The 13,767-nt window shown below is 47.0% G+C and overlaps 1 protein-coding gene across 2 annotated transcripts in view; it reads right to left on the bottom strand.

The window, feature by feature from the left end:
• The window catches only part of dio2 (iodothyronine deiodinase 2), a 55,981-nt gene that overhangs the window by 15,521 nt on the left and 26,693 nt on the right, over positions 1-13,767 (bottom strand). Inside the window, exon 3 of one of the 2 annotated variants that reach the window (XM_069915987.1) lies at positions 4,106-4,227. The exons of the other annotated variant lie outside the window; for it this stretch is intronic. The gene's annotated coding sequence lies outside the window, so the exon portion shown is untranslated. Of the gene's footprint in view, positions 1-4,105; positions 4,228-13,767 lie in introns of those variants that run through there. 2 annotated transcript variants of the gene reach the window in all.

Below are 13,767 nucleotides of genomic sequence, written 5' to 3'. Positions count from 1 at the left end.
ACGTCAAGCGCTGAAGAGCTGGCTCTGAATGGGCAACTAAAGCGGCATCATCTGCAAAGAGTAGTTCACGGACAAGTTTCTCTTGTGTCTTGGTGTGAGCTTGCAGGCGCCTCAGATTGAAGAGACTGCCATCCGTGCGGATCCGTGCGCATCGGATGTCCCCCAAAGTTCCTCAACATGATTATCCAACTGCACGAAAACCAACAAGGTCGGGTCAGATACAGCAATGAGCTCTCTGAACCCTTCTCCATTAACAATGGCGTGAAGCAAGGCTGTGTTCTCGCACCAACCCTCTTTTCAATCTTCTTCAGCATGATGCTGAACCAAGCCATGAAAGACCCCAACAATGAAGACGCTGTTTACATCCGGTACCGGTACTCCTACTGACCACATAAATAACATTAAAAATTATTTACGTTGCGCGAGGTAAAAAGAAAACAAGGCTTTTACTTAAATGTGCTGTGGCCCCCAGGTCAGGTGACAAACTTGGCCATTCAAGACTTTCCAGTCTTTAGGTTTGAAAATCTTCTTTGCTGCTTTTGCAGTGTGTTTGAGATCACTGTTTTGCTGTAGGATGAAGCGCCATCCAGTGGGTTTGGAGGCATTTGTCAAACCTGAGCAGAAAGGTTTCTATACACATCAGAATTCATTTTGGCAATCAGCAATTACATCAATGAAGGTAAGTGCGCCAGAACCTGTGGCCATAACCCCCACTTCACAGATGAGGTGGAATGCTTTGGACCTTGGGCAGTTCCTTTACGCCTCCATACTTTGCTCTTGCCATCTCTCTGATACATGGTCTCATCTGTCCACAGGATCTTTTTTCCAGAATTCTTGGCAAGCTGTAATCTGGCTGTCCTGTTTCTGTGGTTAACTGGTGGTTTGCATCATGCAGTGTAGCCTCTGTATTTCTGTTCATGAAGTCTGCTTTGGGCAGTAGTCAGTGACACATCCACACCTGCATCCTGAAGAGCGTTTCTGATCTGTTGGGCAGGCATTTGTCATCAGGAATGGAGATCTTCCTTGGAATACCAGTCCCTTCATGATTACTTTTTTTCTTTCTTTCTTTCTTTGTCTTGGCTTCGCGGACGAATATTTATGGAAGGGGTAAATGTCCACGTCAGCTGCAGGCTCGTTTGTGGCTGACAAGTCCGATGCAGGACAGGCAGACACGGTTGCAGCGGTTGCAGGGGAAAATTGGTTTGTTGGGGTTGGGTGTTGGGTTTTTCCTCCTTTGCCTTTTGTTAGTGAGGTGGGCTCTGCGGTCTTCTTCAAAGAAGGTTGCTGCCCGCCAAACTGTGAGGCGCCAAGATGCACGGTTTGAGGCGATATCAGCCCACTGGTGGTGGTCAATGTGGCAGGCACCAAGAGATTTCTTTAGGCAGTCCTTGTACCTTTTCTTTGGTGCACCTCTGTCACAGTGGCCAGTGGAGAGCTCGCCATATAACACGATCTTGGGAAGGCGATGGTCCTCCATTCTGGAAATGTGACCCACCCTGCGCAGCTGGATCTTTAGCAGCGTGGACTCGATGCTGTCAACCTCTGCCATCTCGAGTACTTCAACGTTAGGGATGAAAGCGCTCCAATGAATGTTGAGGATGGAGCGGAGACAACGCTGGTGGAAGCGTTCTAGGAGCCGTAGGTGATGCCGGTAGAGGACCCATGATTCGGAGCCGAACTGAGTGTGGGTATGACAACGGCTCTGTATACGCTTATCTTTGTAAGGTTTTTCAGTTGGTTGTTTTTCCAGACTCTTTTGTGTAGTCTTCCAAAGGTGCTATTCGCCTTGGCGAGTCTGTTGTCTATCTCCTAAACATGTCCTAAACATTATGGATCCCTGAAATGAGGGGACTGTCTATAAAAAGTGCTGTAATTTCTACATGGTCAAACCAAAATGTATAGAAATAACCGTGAATAAAATCTGGAATGTTCACTTTAATTACATGTGAATTGTTTGATTACAAATTTAAAACAGGGGCAAATAAAGGGAAAAAATGTGTCTTTGTCCCAATCATCATGGAGGGCCCTGCAGGTCGGTTGATCCAGGAGGTTGTAAAACATTGTGCAAATAATCTTCCTCTTTTCCAGCCCACGCAGAAAAGTTGACCTTCTGGAGGCAGCTGAGTAGATGGCGCAGGGTCACAGCTGGGAGAGCTCCTGCTTCAATGCTATGTGATCTTGCTGTGTGTATGGGCAGTCTTCCTGACTCCATGCGACGATGAAGTAAAACACCGGGGTTGAAGTAAAAGCACGGTGCTGGAGAAACTCAGCAGGTCAAACAGTGTAGTTTATGTAGCAAAGATAAAGGTACAGAACCAACGTTTCAGGCCTGAGCCCTTCATCAAGGTATGAGCAAGATGTGGGTAGGCACCTACTCACGCCTTGATGAAGGGCTCAGGCCCGAAATGTTGGTTCTGTATCTTTATCTTTGCTACATAAACTACACTGTTTGACCTGCTGAGTTTCTCTAGCATTTTTTAAATATAAACCATATAACAATTACAGTTTGGAAACAGGCCATATTGGCCCCTTTAGTCCGCACCGATTTAAGTGAACTCCTCTAGTACCACCTTATCTGCTCCCTGCCCATAACCCTCCAACCCCCTCACATCCATGTACTCATCCAACCTCCTCTTAAATGACAAAATTAACCCTGCTGCAACCACCTCTTCCGGAAGATCATTCCACTCAGCCACCACTCTGAGTGAAGAAGTTTCCTCTCATGTAACTTCTAAAGATTTGCCCCCTAACCCTTAACCTATGACCCCTCATTCCAATCTCCCCTCCACTCAAGGGGAAGAGCCTATTCACATCTACTCTATTTATTCCCCTCGTAATTTTAAATGCATCTATCAAATCCCCCCCTCAACCTTCTACGATCCAATGAATAAAGACCCAGTCTATTCAATCTTTCTCCATATTCTAGATTCTGTAACCATGGAAATTTCTCCCAGTGACTCCAGATTCCTCTCACAACTCAAAGACCTGCAGCTTGATTGGTCACTGTTAATGATCCCCCCCAGAATCTGGAGTGGGGGGGAAGGGGAAATTGATGGGTTTATGGGAAGAATTTTTTTTTAAAAAAGCATTGCTTTAATAAACCAGCTGCCCGATATTTGGCATGGAATCAAGAAATCGGAAATAAAAATAGAAAGTTCAGGAAACGCTCTGCAAGTACATTATCTGAGGAGAGAGAATCAGATCTGCCGTTCAGCTCCAAGACCGAGTTTTTCCGATTTCCATTTTCAGAATCTTTTCCCCAGCAACGCGCACTGAGATATGTGTTTCGGGTGAGGGGGAAGGAGATGTGTGGGGCAAATACTTTACACAGAGTATGGTGGGCAGCCAGGAGTAGTCATGGAGGCAGATATGGGGCCAGAGCTACTGCCGCAGGTGATGACCCAGGCAGAGCAGGGAGTGCGGAGTTACAGTGCTATTTCTCAGGGACCAACCACCTGGTCCTAATGTGGATAACTCCATCCATATATTGAATGGACTGTTAAGGGTGTTTTTTAAATCCTGCAACCTCAGAATCTCTGACCAAGATGGCAGTGCCAGTGCTGGGCAGTGCAGCATAAGGGGGAGATCAACCCTCCCCTCACCACTCCCCCCTCATCCCGTTGAGAAGGCGAAGCGTAGGTGATAACCCAACAAGGATGATGACCAAGACAGTGGGTGAGAAAGGGGGTCAGTGGCTGAAGGACTCGCACGGGCTGCTGGTGACGGGCTCTTGGGAACCAGGCATCTGAACTAGGATTCAAGAGTGTGCTAAGAGCAAGAAGGGCCTCGGGCGCTGAAGGGTCCTGATCGTGTCGGAGGTTTGGATCTGAAGCTCATGCTGCCGATGGATCGAACTGGAGACTGTGTGGCTGCAGAGGCTGCAGGAGGCGAATCCACGGACACTCAGTGACTCAGATGGGACCCTCTTTAGCTTTTCTTTCTCCTATTGTTATGGACACCGGGCAATGCTCATGTTTGGTGTAAGGCAGGCAAAAAATTAAAGTATTATGTTATTAACGTATTATTACATGATTTAAAAAGGAACCTTTGAGCATTTAAGAGGGTTTCTGGCAGATGCTTGCAAGGTTTTATTTGATATGGACATCATGTTGTTCAGCACAGACAAGTTCAATTTCTTTCAACATTGAAATTACATCTGGTGTGAAATTCTGGACCCAGGAACGCAGAGTCAATAAACCTCCTTTCTCTCATTGCAACCTTGTCAAACTGGAACAGTAAACAGATAATCAAACATAATTGACCAGTCATCAAACCATCCCGGTAACAGCTCCTTCAGTGGATAGTTTGGGTAAAGGCATCAGTAAAGATCAATAAAAGGGGCATAAAATAAATGTTAAATATGAAAAAACATTTTGTGATGGCACGGTTAGCCTAGCAGTTTGTAACAGCACCAGTGGCCCACGTTCGAATCAGCCACTGTCCGTCTTCTGTCAACCCTCCTCCTCCAATCAATGCTCACCTTTCCTCTCTCCTGTCTTCTCCTCCCTTGCAATTCTTCTCTGCTGCCCAGCCTTTTTAATTCAGGTGCCTGCCTGCTTTTTGTTCATACCTTGAAGAAGGGTTTAGGCCTGAAACGTCGGTCATACACCTTTACCTCCTATGGCATTTCTGTATTTTTTACGGCAATCACAGCGTCTGCAGATTTTCATGTTTCCCTGATGTCTGTAAGGAGTGTGCACTTTGTCCCCATGTCTGCATGGGATTCATGTATGTCTCCAGGTGCTCCAATTTCCTCTCATCCCCCAAAACATATGGGATCAGTTGGTCAATGGGGTGCAGTTGAGCGGCACAGACTTGTGGGTTGACAGGCCTGTTACCGCGCTGTATCTCTGAATTTAAAATGAAAATACATTTAAAAAAGTATTGTGACAGTTTAAAAATTGTATGTTTTTTTAAAAATAACTACAAGAAAACTACAAATGATATAAATGATGTTACAATCATTCAAAAAATACATACTTTTAATTTAATTTCTGGGATGCAGAGGTTTCTCTAAAGGCCAGCATTTACTGTCCATCCCTCACTGAAGTTGCACCAGTGCTCCCACATTGCGGTAGGGTTGGGTTTATACCCCAGGGGTGAAGAAGGACCAGCGAAATATGTCCAAGAAAGGATGGTGCACAAGTTGGAGGGGAATCTGCAGGTGGTGGCGATCCCATGCACCTCCTGTTCTGCCCTTCATAGCGGGAGAGGTCAAAGTGCATGTATTCGATGTTGGTGGAACAGGGAGTAAATGGAGCATCAATAAAGTGTTTGTCTTGGATCTATTGGGACTCTCCCAGGTGCGCGTAAAAGATCAAGGAAGAGCAGACTATTTTCCCTGCTGTCCTGAACAACATTTTGGTACCTGACTCAGAAAGATGATCTCATACACCTGATGCCTTGGTCTATAGAACATAGAATATTACAGTACAGTACAGGCCCTTCAGCCCTCGATATTGTGATGACCTATATATTGAAACAACAACTAAAAGCCCATTGGAGGATAATAAAGTTAAATTGTTATTCCGCACGTTAAAGTCCTCATGGGATTCTAAGACGGAATTCCCTAAAGCAGTTACTCAGTGACATCATCACCTCTCAGTCCCTCAAAGGTGTTGCTCATTTGCGCTGGGATGTTGGTGGGACCAGAAGGTTTGAGTCATAGGGAGAGATTGGATTACATTCAGTTTGTTTACATTTCTTTCTTTCCTTACATCCATACACATGTTTTTTTTTGCACTACACAGTAGGTGGTAATTCTGCCAGGCCCGCAGGATAAATAACCTCAGGGCTGTACATGATGACATGTAGGTACCCTGATAATAAATCTGAACTTTTAACTCCATGGTATGTAGGGGGCTGAGGAGTGACCTTATAGAGGTTTATAAAATTATGAGGGGCAGGAATAATGTATTTTTCCCAGGAAGACAATTCTCAAAATAGAGGGCAAAGGTTTAAAGCGAGAGTGGAGAATTTTTTTTTTAAATAGCGCAGTAACAGGCCCTTCCCGGTCACGATCCCAATTACAAGCCCGGAACATTTTTGAAGGGTGGGGAGAAAACCGTAGCAACTGGAGGAAAACCACGCAGACACAGGGAGAACAGACAAACTCCTTACAGACAGTGCGGGATTCGAACCCGAGTTGCTGGCGCCGTAATAGTGCTGCGCTAACCTCTACGCTAAACTGAGGGGCATTCAGAGGGTGGTCTTCACGTTGAATGAGCCGACAGAGGAGACTGTAGCAGCGAGCACAGCTAAAGAGATTTGGGCAGTCACACAGAGAGGAAGGGCTTTGAAGGACGTGGGCCAAACACAGGCAAACAGGACCTCGGCAAAATGCTGACTTGGTCTACACAGCCAAATTGGTCCTCATGATGACATCTCTCTGGATCCATGATGGTACTCCAAACACCATAGACCACCTTCCCCTGACAAAAAAAAATCAGACAATATCAAATCTATAACTAGCAATTGACCCAACACTAACTGACCTTTGGCAGAAAAGATTTTCAATTTTTCAACATGCTGGGAACGGGGGAATACAGATTGCATGCCAGCAGCAGAATTTTAGTTTAAACGGGGCATCATGTCCGGTGCCTCAAGTGGACCGAAGGGACTGTTCCTGTGCTGCTCCATTCAGATGCCTAACTTTCGGTCATGGCTAACATACAAAGTTAAAAAAAAAGTGAAACAAAGGTTTTAATATTGACTCAAATGTTTCATTGACCGACAACAATCAATTTTCTGCAAAGCTCTGTTTGTTAAATAATGAATTAATGTTATTCTCCCCCGCTAATCTAATCCTCTCAGCTGGTCCATAACAGCGCAATTTTCATATCTACTCTCTGTTATCAACACATTGTCAACCAGACTTCGTATTACTTCACTTCTATCATTTCAATAATAACACAATACTTGGTGATAATAAAATATTCATTCCGCTATTTGCAAGCATTAAAGGACAGCCTTCTCAGGTAGGGCATTAATATGAAAACCTGTTCGCTGGGTCTTTATTCTACCAGGCATTTATTGTGCAAACAAGCAAGTCTGTTAACCAGGGCCTCTCAACAACCCGGTCACCTCTCAATTCAGAGTGAAACTTTTGACAGTAAAATCTCCAAAATCTCCCCCAGCCCTGATCAATTCTCAGCTTCTCTTTCCTGCCCTCCGATCCATGACCTGTGGCCTCTTGTCTGTCGGCCTATGCTCCTCCACCCTGACCCCCACCCACCTTTTTATTCAGACGTCTGCCTGCTTTTTGCTCATACCTCAATGACGGGCTCAGGCCCCAAACATTGGCTACATTTCTTTCCCTCCTTTTGACGCTGTGCGGTTTCCTTCAGCACTTTTATGTATTTACTACAATCACAGCGTCTGCAGACGTTCGTTTGCTTGAAGTGTTCCTTTGACAGAATTTGGGGACAGTTTGAATGAAAGAAGGATTTAGACCAGTGGTTCTCAACCTTTTTCTTCCCACTCACAGGCCACTCCCTATGCCATCGGTGCTCTGTGATTAGTAAGGAGTGGCTTAAGGTGGGTATATGGGTGGGAAGAAAAAGTTTGAAAACCATTGGTTTAATTGTCGCTCATTGACTCGTTATGTTCATGGTTTCATATCTCCAAAGGAAATGGGCCAATGACAATTTTTTCTCAAGCAAAATATTTCAGTAACAATTGGGTCTAGAGCAGTGATTCTCAACCTTCCCTACCCACTCACATCCCACCTTAAGCAATCCCTTACTAATCACAGAGTACCAATGGCCTAGGGATTACTTAAAGTGGGATGTGAGTGGGAAGAAAAAGGTTGAGGACCACTGATTTAGATGGAAAGGTTTGCCCGGGGTTTGGGAATTCCAGCTGTTTAACGTGTAGAACCAGCCGGAAGAGAGGGTTCTGATCATTAGCGCAGCTAGATTCTGCAGAAGAGACACGCAGAGGAGAAGGAGCTGGGGTAGGTAGACGATTCAGGAGAGGGGTTCAAGAAGGTCTCCGCAGATGAAGGCTCGACTGAAAAAATTTTTAAAATAGAAATCTGAAAGAAAAATGGAAACTCACTGGAATTTAGAAGGATGGGGAGGGGGTGGGAATCTCACTGAAACCTACTAAAAAGGGCTAGATAGAGTGGAGGTGGAGAAGATGTCTCCTGTAGCGGGAGAGTCACGGGCCAGAGGGCAGAGCCTCAGATTAAAAGAACGTCCCTTTGGAACAGAGATGAGAATTTTTTTTCATCCAGAAGGTGGTGAATCTGTGGGGGACAAGTCACTGGATAAATTAAATGTGGATTTTTGGGTACATTTAAAGTGGAGGTTGGTAGGTTCTTGATTTAGTAAGGGCATCAAAGGTTATGGGGACAGTACAGGAGAATCGGGTTGGGGGGAAATAAAGGTGAAGGTTCAATTAGTGTCATGTAATACTACATTTAGAACATAGCATACATGAAATTATTTAACCTTTGTCTACCGTAAGGCAGACAAAGAGTCGTCTCTTTAGCCAGCGCCCCACACTGAAACCTACAGCACCTGGTGGTCCCAGGTGGTGTCCCCTCCAGTTACTGACCAGACCTGAGCCTGCTTAGCTTCCGAGATCAGACAATCCCAGATGTATTCAGGCTACTTGGCCTCTGCATATGAATGGTGGGGCAGATTCGATGGGCCTAATTCTGTTCCTATGTCCTATGGTCTGAAGGTCTAGTTTCTAGAAACACTCAACAGGTCCAACAGCATCTGCTGAGAGAGAAAACAAGTTTGTTTAGAAAACAGGAAAGATCAAGAGAAGTGGGTGGAAGAGAATATCATGATAGGGAGTGATTGTAGGACCCAGTGGGGAGTTAGGATCAGACACAGCTGAGTGGCTGTAAGGGCTGATGCTTCATGAATCCAGGTTCATTTATGACCTTGACTGATGTCTGTTTGGAGTTTGCATGTACTCCCTGTGAGCATGCAGGGTTCTCCCATGTGCTCCTGCCACATCCCAGAGGTGTGTGGGTCGGTAGGCTAATTGGCTGCTAGGATCCCATCCAGAGCATCCCAAATGCCAAAGTACTTCCTCTCTGTCACCCCGTCTGGTTGTGAAACCAAGTATGGGCAGTGAACACATTCTTGGGAAGCTGAGAGAAGAGTGCCTCTCTTCGGCATATCCACCTTGCTGCCACACCTCCCCTCCACCATCCTGCTGCTGTCTGCTGTACCACCAGCTAACCTGTTGAGATTCAGTCAGTTACCAGGTTGTGGGTCCAGCCCCACCCCCCTCCAAAGGCAAGAACCCTAAAATCCATGCTGAGATGCTCCACAGCATGAGATGTGAAACTGGGGACTCCCTGTCCTTTCTGATGGATGATCATGGATAGTAAAGGTGTAGTCAGTCATGGACTAATCACAAGCAAATTAGTCTGGTCAGGGTCAACACCTTGGTTGGAGTCAACAGTCTCTTTTCATCCTGGAATAAGAGATTGAACTAAATGGACACCCCTTGGTCTTCCAGATGGTTCCTGGAGTTTGCGGAGGTTTGGTATGACATCAGAAACCTTGACAAACATTTACAGATGTGTAGTGGAAAGTGTGTTGACGGACTGCATTATGGTCTGGATTGGGAGCACCAATACTTTTGAGTGGCTAGCCCTGCAAAAGGTAATGGCCACAGCCCAGGATATCACAAGCAAAACTCTCCCCACCATCGAGAACATCTACAGGGAACGCTGCTGTCGGAGAGCAGCAGCAAACATCAAGGACCCACACCACTCAGCACACACTCTGTTCTCGCTGCTGCCATCAGGAAAGAGGTGTCAGTGCCACAAGACTCGCACCACCAGGTTCAGGACCAGTTGCTCCCCCTCCATCATCAGACTCCTCAACGACAAACTCAATCAGGGACATTTAATTTTCATTTTTAAAAATTTTATTTTGACATACTTCACGGTAACAGGCCAATCGGCCCACAAGCCCATATCACCCAATTACGCCTGATTGACCTACAACCCCTTGTACATTCTGAGGGGTGGGACGAAACTGGAGCCACTGGGGAAAACCCATGCAGACATGTGGAGAACGTACAAACTCCAGTCCCTATCGCTGACGTTGTTTCTCCTACGGCTACGCCGATGGTTCGCCTTTTACTTTGCAAATTATTTATTGCTGAATTTTATTTCTGTACTTGCACAGACAGTTTGTTCACATTTCTTTCTTTCCTATGCATAATCTTTCTTCTAGAGTACAGTTCACAGATACCGATAATTAGACATTTTGCCTGGCCCGCAGGATAAAGAATCTCAGGGCGGTATGTACTCTGACAATAAATCTGAGCCTTGACCCTGCTTCCCCCAGCTCTGGGCTTCCAAAAAGATCTAGCACAGTGAAAGGTCACTACCAGTGGGTGACAAAGCTCACAGCACCACAGAAACAGACAGTGAGACCACACACTCCCCTTCCCCAGCTGTCAAAGCTGTCACTTAATTTGAAACTCTTCCTGAGAGTCTCTGACAATTACCCACATGCCAAAAACATCTGAAAAAGTATTAAAAAGAACTCAATTTAAATTATTTAAATTAATTCTAAAATCTTACTGACAAGATACACGTGCTGAATTGAATGCATTTAAACCATCAGAATAAAATAGAACTGTTAAGATGGATCTGAATGAAGACTAGAATCACCATGAAGGTAAGGGACTTAAATACATGGAAAAGGCCTTAGTATGGATGGTTGGCCTAAATATGATGGGCCCAAGGGTTTGTTTCTATGGTGTCCCTCCTTGAGGTGTCTCTTCCATTGGCTTTCGTGGGCCCACTCAACATGCAAGGGAATGTGGGGAGAGGTGGAGGAGGAGAGGGGCAAGGGTGGCTGGTGGCCATGAGATTGAGGAAGCCCGGAGGGACACAGGATGAAGATGGAAGGGAGGTCGCGGGGAGAAAGAGGCAGTGATGGAGAGGGTTAGAGGCAGAGACAATGGGATTGGGCTATCGCAAGAAAGCAGGTCACCAGGAGAGGATGGACAGAGGAAAGGGATTGGGCCATAGGGCTGAGGGTTGGGGAGAAGGTGGACAGAAGACCAGGAGGGGAGTCTGCCACCATAGCCACGCTGGAGTCTGTGCCCAAGGTGGCGACACACGTGCGGGGCAGCCCAGACTGTGAGGAGAGAGGGCTCCAGGGGCTCACGGCACCAAAGCAGGAGAACATTTCCCCACCCCACCCCTGCTGAGAAAGAGAAGGAGCCAACAGGGATATAACATAATGATTGGAGACATTGTGGACACTGAGGATGGCTTTTAAAACTTGCGGAGGGATCTGGACCAGCTGGAAAAATGGGCTGAAAAATCACAGATGGAATTTAATGCAGACAAGTGTGAGGTGATGCATTTTGGAAGGTCAAACCAAGAAAGGACAGACCCGGTGAATGGTGGGGAACTGAGGAGGGCGGTAGAACAGAAGGATCTGGGAATACAGATACATAATTCCCTGAAAGTGGTGTCACAGGTAGACAGGGTTGTAGAGAGAGCTTATGGCACATTGGCCTTCATAAATCAAAGAATTGAGTACAGGAGTTGGGATGTTATGGTGAAGTTGTGTAAGACATTGGTGAGGCCAAATTTGGAATATTGTGTGCAGTTTTGGTCATCAATAAGATTGAAAGAATGCAAAGAAGATTTACTAGGATGTTGCCCGGACTTCAGGAAATGAGTTAAAGGGAAAGGTTAAACAGATTAGGATTTTATTCCATGGAGCATAGAAGAATGAGTGGAGATTTGATAGAGGTATTTAAAAATTATGAGGGGTGTAGATAGAGTAAATGCAAGTAGGCATTTTTACTGAGGATAGGTGAGATAAAAACTAGAGGGTATAGGTTAAGGGTGAAAGGGGACAAAATTTAAAGGGAACATGGGGGAGGGGGGGAACACACAGAGAATGGTGGGAGTGTGGAATGAACTGGCAGCTGAAATGTTGAATGGAGGCTCAATTGAACATTTAAGCACAATCTGGACAGGTGCGTGGATGGGAGGGGTAAGGAGGGCTATGGACTGGGTGTAGGTCAATGGGATTAGGTAGAATAATAATTTGGCACAGACTAGAGGGGCAGGGCTCCATGGGTCTAAAGGAGGAGAACTCAGCAGTGAACCAGTGACAGGCTAGGTGTCTGTAGGACTCACACCAGACCTCTAGCTGCTGGAGACCAGCTCATGTGAACCAGAGATTGTGACTGGGATCTGTGAGGGTGTCAATGGTGAGCAGCCCTCCCGAAGGGCCTCGGGCACTGACAGCTCCCTGAACGTATCGGGTGTTGGGAACCAGGGACTGAGATGGGAGACTCGGCCGCCTGGGCCTTGGGTTCACCACTGACTGGACAGGAGGCCGTGCGGAGGTTACAGGAGGGGGCGCAGGAGGCAGTGCCATCTGAGTTGCTGGTGGTCTCTGAGGGGACTCGCTTTTGCTTCCCTTTCTCATCCTTATAGGGACACTGGGCTAGAGGAGCCTCGTTTACCAGGGCAGACAGAAAAAAAAGAATTTTGTGCATATGACAGAAAAGGATCTCGAATCTTGACTTGAGGTGGGTTGCAAGGTGAGAGAGTTGGAGAGAGGATAATGGGATTGGGTTGGGAACGGAAGGATGGTGATGGAGGCTATGGGCAGAAGGTCAATGGAGAAATGGGTCACAGGGAGAGGGTTGCTGGGGAAAGGGTTGGCAGGGAGAGGTTTGGTGTGGAGAGGGTTGCTGGGAAGAGGGGTGCCAGGGAGAAGATGACTCAGGAGAGGGTGGCTTGGGGAGAGGGTTGCTATGAGAGAGGGTTCCCGGGGGCGAGAGGGCTGCTGGGGAAGAGGGTGGTTGGGGGGATGGTTTTCGGGGGAGTGGGTTATGTGAACCCTCCTCTGACACTCTCCACCCAGCCCTGAGTCAGAAATATTCAGAGTGTTTTGACAACGAAGGCAGCAGCTATAATTGGCTTTGGGAACCAACCCCGTAGCAAGGGGTGGGATCAAAGCTGAGGACATAGAAGTGAATCTGTGGTCCACTCATTTGCTCTTTAACTGACCTTCCCCTTGTTGCCAAATGATTTTTCTCCATCCTCTCCCTCACCTTCAACTATCTCCCTTACTTACAACCCTTCACCATCTCCTCCTCGACCACCTTCACTCCCTCCCTTCCCCTTATCTCTCTGATCCCCGTACTCCCACCATCTACACCTCCTCCTCTCCTTCCCTGTCCCCTTCTCCTCTGCCCTCCTCCTCTCCACCTCCCTCCCTCCTTCATTGTCCTCTAGCCTTCCTCTCCTCCCCTCCCTTCCCCTCTCACCATCTGCACTTCTTCCTCTTGTCCACTTCTATGCCCTCCCCTCCTTCCTTCTTCTATCATCATCCAATTTCCTCCCTCTCCTCCCCTCCTACCATCCACTTCCTTCCCTCTGTCCCCCATGCCCTCCTCAACTCCACCTCCATCTCTCCTTCCTTCATCATCCCCCTCTTCCCTTCCTCTCCACCCTCCCTCCTGCTCTCCCCTCTCCTCCTCATCCTGTCATTCTCTGCTGCTCCTCTCCTCTTCCTCCCCTTGCCCCTTCCCTAACCACACTCTTTTCCCACCTCATTGCCCCCTCCTGGTCATTCCTCCATAACCTCCTCCCCTCCCTTTCCACTCCTTCCCTGTCCTCCATGCCCTATCACTGCCACCTCCCCTCACCCAACCCAACCACTCCAGCCTTCCCCTACCCACTCCCCACCAACACGCCCTCCTCTCACCTCACACCCCTTCCCCTGCTGACTAACCCCCATCTCTGCAACC

The sequence above is a fragment of the Narcine bancroftii genome, chromosome 2 (genome assembly GCF_036971445.1).
Source record: "Narcine bancroftii isolate sNarBan1 chromosome 2, sNarBan1.hap1, whole genome shotgun sequence".
Classification (NCBI taxonomy): Eukaryota; Metazoa; Chordata; class Chondrichthyes; order Torpediniformes; family Narcinidae; genus Narcine; species Narcine bancroftii.
The sequence above is the reverse complement of the archived record's forward strand: the minus strand, read 5'-3'. Positions and strand labels throughout refer to the sequence as shown.